A 6000-nucleotide genomic window follows, 5' to 3' on the forward strand; every position below is an offset into this window, starting at 1 on the left:
GGATCTGCTGCTACCCTTCCCTTCTTTGTACCTCAGCGGGGGTTAGCACACAGTGAACTGTCCTCATGTAAGAAAGATTAGGGGGAGGGCGAGGAGGAGGCTCATGGTTTGCATGGTCCACAGAGAGGTAAATTAGAGTCTACAGGAGCTGGTTACATTTTTAATAAACAAAGAGCATTTTGGAGAACAAGAGAGACAAAATAGAAATATGTTGTTTTCCTTTTGTTGATACATCAGAAAATATGGTGGCAAGTTAAGTACAAAAAAATCTAGAGCGGGTTAGTAGTTTAAAACAAAACAAAAACCAAAAAGCCATCCCCTTACCCCACCCCCAGGCCTGACGTCTATGTGTGCAACCACTCTCTCCTCGCTGATGGTCTCTAAGGCAGTACAAACCTGGGCGCGCTGTTCTGCAATCCAAGGAAGGAAAGTCCCAACCATGTGAGAAGAGACCCCACAGGTCCCAAATGCACAGTTGCTCAGGTTGCACCCCTGCTCGGGTTGACTTGGGAGCAGTGTTTGCTAAGAAAACAATTGTTATTCTCTAACTTTGGTGGGAGTGGAGGGGGGTGAGCTAGAAAACATGAAGCCAAGGGCAGTTGTTTCTCCAGGACAGCTGGCAGAGACCCAAAGTACAAAGTTGTCTACAAACTCTCGAATCAGTGTGAGACTTGAAAGAGAACTATGTGCTGGCAACGTGGGCTGGCCCGCCTTGCCAGAGCGGAATTGAAACCATACCTCTACCTCATGCAGACATCACCCAGTGGAAGGATGTTCTTATAAATCCCAGCCTGGAGGCCATCTCATCTGCAGCCCCTCCCTGTTCCCCTTCTCTTTCACTCCTCAAACCAGAAGAACTTAATAAAAACAGAAGGAGCACATCTCTCCAGAGCTTCTCTGAGCTGAAAGAAGTAGAGAAATAAAAATACACAGGATGGGGCACCTGAGTGGCTCAGTCGGTTGAGCATCTGCCTTCCGCTAGGGTCATGATCCCAGGGTCCTGGGATGGAGCCCTACGTGGGGCTCTTTGCTCAGCAGAGTCTGCTTCTCCCTCTCCCAGTCCTCCTGCTGTGCTCTTGCGTGCTCTCCTCTCTCTCTCTCTCTCTCTCTGTCAAATAAATAAATAAAATCTTTAAAAAAAATACACAGAGGATGAATATAACCTCTGTGCTCATTCTGATTGGCTTCCAGAGGACTCCGCCATTGTGGCCTATTTGATCAGGGCCACAGTGTGCGATGCAAACCCATGAGCATGGGGGTGGGGCTCCACAGTGCCTGCAGCACCATGAGGCCCTGATCTAGCTGCCTTTACCTGAGCCACTCTTCCTGGTTTCTAGCACATGAATTCCACGCGGATTTATGAAAATCTGACCTCAGTCCAGAGAAACTCTCAAATTAGCCCAGAGAGAACACAAATAATTACACCCTGGATTACTACACTTGCATTGAAAACCAAAAATGCATCACAGCCACGGAAGTAGAGAAAATATTTTTCTGTTCTGGGATAGACCCCATTGTTTCTACTGTTTCCTGAATCTGGCTGGGCATTCAGGGTTCTCCATAATTTGACACAACTCTCTCTCCACTTTCTCCCTGTCACTCCCTTACACAAACACTGTCACACAGATTTTGTCCTTAATTCATGCCACAGAGACCCCAGCTCCCATCTTTGCTCTGGCTTGCATGTACATTAACCTCAGCCAGTCCCTCCACATCTTCCTGATACTTCAGCAAAAAGCAGGAAGCACCAATGTATCTACAAAGAGATAGTGTTCCTCCACAAAGCCCAGTTTTCAATCCATCTCAGAGCCAGGAATTTCATTTGGTAAATACAGGAGAGTATTTTTGGCCAAAGCATTTTTGCCTCCTGCACTGTCTCAAAGGGAACGTGATGGTAAGTCTTCTTCAGAGTCCAAGGATATTGCTAGAAATTGGTGGTCTTTTCTATATATTTTATCTTCTTCCTGGTAATATCATTTTGCTACAAGTTACCAAAAGAAGGGAATTTTTTCCAAAAATGTTGCTGCAAACAAGACTGAAGTCTGTATTTTAGTTCACTCCAAAGTGAAAGCATAAATTGACTTACTACCTAAAAATTTAATCTTAGTTGGGAAGATTCAGGTGATGAGCTATGTGGATTGTCTCTATAAAAAGAGAAATAGAGTCCAGAAAATTTGTCAACATATATGTGTTTGTCAGACTGAACTTTCTGTAAAAGTAACATTCTATTTAATATTCTGATTAAAGTACAACCAAAAAAAAAAAACCAGAACAAATTATAACATTAGCTCTTATCAGATTAGCAACAATAAAGGTCAATAATGAATAGTACTTTAAGCAAGAACCTAGCACTCCTTCAGTGGCCATTTGAAAGCATTGCTCCCTCCCTCCTTCTTGAAATGTACTCTTCTCCTAACTTCAACCCCCTAGTGTTCCTACTTCTCCTCTGGCTTCTTTTTATTTTACTTTTAGGCTCATCCACTTCTACCCAACCATTAAATAATGGAGATCTTTAAGACTCCACTCTGGGCCCTCTTTTTTCCTTCCCCTGTGTATTTTCCCTTGAGGTGATGGTGTACATGCTCCAGGGTACAGATGATATCTCTAAATTGATAGCACTTGTGGTGGATTGAATAGTAGTCCAAAAGGGTAAGTCCAATCCTACACAGTATCTATAATGTGACCTTATTTGGAAATAGATTCTTTGCAAATATGATCAAGGTAAAGATTTCAAGATGAGATCATCCTGTATTTAATTTGGACCCTAAATCCAATGATGGGTGACCTTGTAAGTGACAGAAAAGGAGAAGATACAGAGCCACCCAGAGAGGAGAGCCATGTGAAAACAGATTGTAGTCATGCAGCCCTAAGCCAAGAATTGCCAGCAGCTACCGGAAGCTAGAAGAGAAACATGAATTAGATTCTCCCTCGGAGGTTCCAGAGGGAACCAACTCTGCCAACACCTTGATTTTGGACTTCTGGCCTCCAGAACTATGAGAGAATACATTTCTGTTGTTTGAGCAGCCAGATTTGTGGTAATTTGTTACAGCAGCCCTAAAAACTAATAGAGTGCCCAAATATGTAGCTAAGTTCTCTGGCCTCACCCTGAATTCCAGACAAATATCTGTACCTGCCAACTTTATGTCTCAGAAGAACCTGGACTCAATGTGTCCCTGATGTAATCCAACATCTTATCCACCTGTCTGAGCCAGGGCTCTCCAGAGAAATAGAACCAATAGGATATACAGTTGACCCTTGAACAACATGGATTTGAACCACATGGGTCTACTTATATGTGGATCTTTTTAATAAATACAGTACTATAAATGTACTTTTCTTCCTTATGATTTTCATAATAACATCTGCTTTTCATGTCTTCTGCCCATTTTTTGACTGAATTTTTTTTGTTTTTTGGGTGTTGAGTTTGATAAGTTCTTTTTTTTAAGATTTTATTTATTTATTCATGAGAGACAGAGAGAGAGGCAGAGACACAGGCAGAGAGAGAAGCAGGCTTCATGCAAGGAGCCTGACGTGGGACTCAATCCTGGGTCTCCAGGATCATGCCCTGGGCTGAAGACGGCACTAAACTGCTGGGCCACCAGGGCTGCTGAGTTTGATAAGTTCTTTGTAGATCTTGGATACTAGCCCTTTATCTGATATGTCATTTGCAAATATCTTCTCCCATTCTGTGGGTTGTCTTTTAATTTTGTTGACTGTTTCCTTTGCTGTGCAAAAGCTTTTTATGTTGATGAAGTCCCAATAGTTCATTTTTGCTTTTGTTTCCCTTGTCTTTGGAGATGTGTCAAATAAGAAGTTGTTGTGGCCAAAGTGAAAGAGATTGCTGCCTGCGCTCTCCTCTAGGATTTTGATGGATTTCTGTCTCACATTTAGGTCTTTCATCCATCTTGAGTTTATCTTTGTGTATGGTATAAGAGAATGGTCCAATTTCATTCTTCCACATGTTGCTGTCCAATTCTACCCCTGAAACAAATAGTACAGTATTTGTTAACTAAATTGAATTTAAACTAAAAATCTAGAAATCTTTAAAAATAACATCTGCTTTTCTATAGCTTACTTTATTGTAAGAAGAGAGTATAGAATACGTATAACATACAAAATATGTGTTAATCAACTGTTTATTTTATTGGCAAGGCTTCTAGTCAACAGTAAGCTATTAGTAATTAAATTTTGGAGAAGAACTAAAAGTTATAAATGAAAATAAATAAATAAATAAATAAATAAAAGTTATACATGGATTTTTTACTGCCCAAGAGGTTGGCACCCCTGACCCTGAATTTTTCAAGGGTCAACTGTATATAGATATACATGAGTAGGTTTATTATAGGAATTGCCCACCCACCCCCCATGGTTATGGAGGCCAAGAAGTTCCACAACCTGTTGTCTGCAAGCTGGAGAACCAAGAAAGCTGGTGGTATAATTCAGCCTGAGGCCAAAGGCCTAAGAACTAGGGAAGGAGGACCCGGGGGGAAAACCGGTATATAAGTGAAGACCTGAGAGCCAGGAGCTTCAATGTCCAAGGTCAGGAGAAGATGAACATCCCAGTTCAAGAAGAGAGAAAGAATTTGCCCTTCCTTTGCCTTTTTATTCCATTCAAGCTCCAAACAGATTGGATAGTGCCCATCCAATGGCACTATGGTGAAGACATATCTCTTTATTCAACCTACTGAATCAAATGCTAATATCTTTCAGAAACACCTTCACAGACATGTTTAAAAATAATGCCTTGTCAGCTATCTGGGCAACCTTAGCCCAGGCAGGATGGCACACAAAATTAACCATCACAAGTCCACCCCTTGCAACTTGACACCTATATGTATCTCCTTAAACAAAATAAAGACATTAACAAGGTCATAATTCTGTCTAACAGGACTCAAGTGTTCTGTGTAGCCACAAATGCACTAACCCCTTCCCCGGAAGAGAAGGTAACTGATGTTTACTCTCTCTTTGACATCCTATTAACTTAAATTAGTATGGTTTAAATTTAAGTTAAATTTACTTAAATACTATGATATAAAGTCAGTGTATCTTATGTTACATGATGAGGGAGCAAGAGAGGAAAGAAATCAAAGATATTATTTAATATATGTACATAGACATAAAATAAGGAGGACACATGCCAATTACAGTCCTTATATTTATAACTACCTTCTTCTACTATCTATTCTGTATCCCCTTTGCCTTCAGCAAGTACCTCAGCTGGTTGTAGTTCTTTACCTGGTTGGATGACACAAAGCTTCGTTCTTGAAGGATCTGAGCCATTACTAGTGCTGTCTGAATTGGGTTGTAGTTTTCCACTGACCTTAACTTAATCAAGGACATAGTGAGACTAGGAGATGCCTTAAGGGATCTTCTGTATTCCAAACATGTCCTCCTTACTTTTCCTGTGGAAGAGTAACCCAACCTCCCCTTGGTAATTGGGATCAACCACCAATCAGCAGAGTAATTCTCTTTCTTGACTGTTGATTCAGAGGCACTGGGTAGGAGTCCAAAGTGGCCAGGTGGCAATTATAACTTCCAGTTCAGTGGGGTCATTGTTGTGCCTCTTGGTGGAACTAAGTCCTCTAGACCAGCAGAACATAAAGTCACAGGAAAAAGGGAGACAAAATTTTGCTCATTTCAGTGCTCCTACAGGAGATCAGGTCCACCTAGAGGCTCTGAGGGAATTCAAATCCCTAAGCTGATCCTTTCCTATCACTACTTTGTCAATGACATTAGGAACAATCAACCAACATTATTATATTCCTCAGTTTCCTGTAAATGTTTGAAAGTATCATGTACAGAGGCCCCACCTACTAATACCATCACCTTCAGAGGTTAGGATTTCAACATATAAATGGGGGAGGTAGGTAGGGGGGCCAGAATATGAAAACAGTAGCACTGCCACAATTTAGTGTCCTTCTGTGTCCTCAACTCTGTGGGCAGTGCCAATATCAATCCAGTTCCATAAGCCAGTTCTCTGAATGTCACCAATGACACTGC

This window comes from Vulpes lagopus, chromosome 5, assembly GCF_018345385.1.
Source record: "Vulpes lagopus strain Blue_001 chromosome 5, ASM1834538v1, whole genome shotgun sequence".
In the NCBI taxonomy this organism is placed as follows: Eukaryota; Metazoa; Chordata; class Mammalia; order Carnivora; family Canidae; genus Vulpes; species Vulpes lagopus.